The sequence below is a fragment of the Poecilia latipinna genome, unplaced genomic scaffold (assembly GCF_001443285.1).
Source record: "Poecilia latipinna isolate Pla-1442-1.1 unplaced genomic scaffold, P_latipinna-1.0 Scaffold3036, whole genome shotgun sequence".
Classification (NCBI taxonomy): domain Eukaryota; kingdom Metazoa; phylum Chordata; class Actinopteri; order Cyprinodontiformes; family Poeciliidae; genus Poecilia; species Poecilia latipinna.
The window spans coordinates 11076-14185 of NW_015115652.1; the positions used below are offsets into that span (position 1 = coordinate 11076).

The window sequence follows — 3110 nt, forward strand, 5'->3', positions numbered from 1 at the left end:
TCTTTAATTTTCTGCTGCACTAAAACTGTCAGAATTGTAACCATTTAACTTTTTATATCTTTTCAGTCTTTATGGAGTAGCTGGTCTGTTTTGGGTCCCAACCATCGATTCTTCTTCGCCGGCGACACAGGCTACTGTTCGTCCTACCAGATCGGACGCCGCTTTGGGCCATTCAACCTCGGAGCGATCCCTATTGGAGCAAACCTGCCCAGGTAGAGAGGCACACACTTCTGGGGCATACTTATGTGTTTCATATGAAGTTATTTAATATGTGCAGAAGCTGACAAATTCACTGAAACCACTGTTACAGGTTCATATTATAGTGCAGTAGCGTAGTCCAACACTTGCTAAGTATACCAATGTGTAGCCAGTGGTACTCGGTTTAAGGTCTCCTTTCATACACGTGCATGCAAAAATATCTTAATGTTCAGTTTCAGCATTTTAATAAGCATTAAGCAGGACTTGTCATTTCCTGTTGGGTTTTCAGGGATGTGATGAAGGGACAGCATGTGGATCCAGAAGAGGCTGTTCAGATTCATCAGGACCTTCGCCCTCACCTATGAGGTAGGATATTGGAAAAGAATCAGCAGCAGTCACTACATGTAATGTCTTAAGTTAAAATAGAAGCAGCCTGCCTTTATACAGTGTAAATTAAATGTCAACCATTTGTTAGGACGGTAAAAATTGGTCTTCGCTCAGAGGTGAGGAAGTCTAGACTTAAATTATGTAACCAGTTCTACCTCATACTACACTGAGAAAGAAAACAATATTTAGATATTATTTAACTTAAAAATACTATTTCTTTCAACATTATCTGGGAACCCTCTAATAACTGACCAGTGTTTAGTATGAAACCATAGATTTCTATCTTCTTAAACTCAAGTCCTTCCTCCATTTTCCCTGAAATGGAGGAAGGACTTGAAGATTGCAGTGCAGTACCAGTGGCCTTCCTGTGTAGAACAAAAACTATAATTTCCAGACTGTGAATATAGAAAAGGTTGCTATGGTCTTAAAATGGCTGTTAGTTTCTTGTGGCTTTTTTCTCCCTGTGAAAAATATTCACATTTTGATTCTCAGTGGTGCTGCTGTTTAGTCTAGTTCACTTAAGACTTTTCCAGATCCCTATTTTCATCTGTTTAAAAATCTAGATAATCTAATCTTAAGTGTGAATTTTTGGCAGATATTTGGTCTATTTACTGAAATTTTACTAGTCAGTATAAAACACTAAACACTGGTCAGTTATTAAAGGCTATGGAAGCCCATTTCTGCCACTCTGTTTAAAAAAAATAGAGATGAGATATCTCAATAATATCTTAGTATCTAGAGAAAATCTCATTATCTTCTCGAGATAAAGAGATAATCTGTTCTAGATTATCTCTTTATCTCGAGATAAAGAGATATCTCTTTATCTCGAGATAAAGAGATATCTCTTTATCTCGAGATAAAGAGATATCTCTTTATCTCGAGATAAAGAGATAAAATCTAGATTATATCTAGAAAAAAAACCTAGATTTTTTTATCTAGATTATATGTATCTCATTATTTTAATTATCTCATGAGGTTTTTTTTAAACAGAGTGGCAGAAATGGGTTTCCATAAAAAAGTTCCCACATAGTGTTGAAAAAAAATAGTATTTTTAAATCTTAATATATAAATATAGTTTTCTTAAGTGCCTGGTTTTTGCAGTTCATGGTAACATTTTCTTACATATACAACAAAGCCATTTTTTTTTCCATGGATGTAATATGCGGTATAACTGGTAATATAATTTAAGTCTAGACTTCCTCACCTCTGAGCCAAGACCCATTTCTAGTGTTCTGACCTCATCTCTCCATGCAGTACTACCTGGAGCCGCCGGTCCGTCTCAGAGAGGCCCTGGAGCAGAAGGGACTGAAACCAGAATCCTTCTTCACTTTGCATCACCGGGCGTCTCGGATTATCGTCGCACAAGACGTCTTCGACTGATGTCTGCAAAAACAAACATTTCATTAAAAAAAACTGAAGATTTGAGCTCAGACTAAATAAAAATGAATGTTTTATGGTGCATACATTAACTGTTTGGCATCTCACAGCTGCAGGAGTTGTAAATACAACAGTTTGTACAAGGATCACACTTTGATCTAAGGTGATTCACCTTCAGTCATATGATAAAATATTATTATTGAAGAGATGACTTACATGCTGATTTTCTTAGAGTGGAGGCTTCAGGGGTGTGTGCACACTGCCTCAGAACCCTTTGAATCCTGAGGAGGAAAAGCAAAGCGAGGTTAGAGCAGAAAAGGCTTCACAGGACAGGATTTAAAGTTAAAACCCATCCCTTCTCTCTAAGAAGTCAAGTTTTTCAAATTGTGTTGGTGTACTCTAGCTTCACCTTTCAACTTTAGACTCCGACATAAAGAGTGTTCTTTGAGATGTGTGCTGCCATATAGTTTTGTTTTGTTTTCTGAATGTGCTACAGCCAATCCAGAACTGCTACCTGTGATGTTTACTTTCAACTGCAAAGTGCTTTTGTTGCAGCTTCAGCTATTTTTTCTTTTTTTGTGCTGTGAAAACATCAAAGCTGCATATCCTCAACAGTTTTTCTCCAAATTTCAAAGAATTTTGATTGTGTGCATTTTCTTTTATGGAGCAAAAATAGAAGTTTTGGCATTGCTGTGACAGAGACTTTACTGTCTCTTACCCTGAATGTAAAACGTTTATAGCACAACGTTGAACCTCTGTAAACGTCACATTAAATACACTATTCAAGTTAAATGCATGTGTTTTGTTGTTCAAGTGGAGACTAAAAGGGACTTAACTTTACTAGCAAGAAAAGAGAAATGCTTCAGAAAATTTTGTACTAGATTACTAATTGTTCCAAGAAGCACAAGTGTTGTAGTGTTTTCCTCCACAGCAGAAGAAGAAAACGCAAATAATACTAGAAATGAGCCTGACTTACTGTCGGCAATAATGGAGTCAATTTTGCACCTTTTGAGGTCATTATGCACATCATGTTGCATATTTTAGACATACTATATTATGACAAATTTTTGCACATTTTGAGGTCAAACTATAATATGACTAATTTTTGCACATTTTGAGGTCAAACTATAATATGACTAATTTTTGCA

General features: G+C 36.2%; 1 long non-coding RNA gene across 1 annotated transcript; it reads left to right on the forward strand.

Annotated features, from left to right (window-relative positions):
• Positions 1–267: 267 nt before the first annotated feature.
• Positions 268–2108, forward strand: LOC106939949 (uncharacterized). Its single transcript, XR_001422959.1, has 2 exons — positions 268–564; positions 1840–2108. It is a non-coding gene; the product is annotated as an uncharacterized LOC106939949 (long non-coding RNA).
• The last annotated feature ends 1002 nt before the right edge of the window (positions 2109–3110 follow it).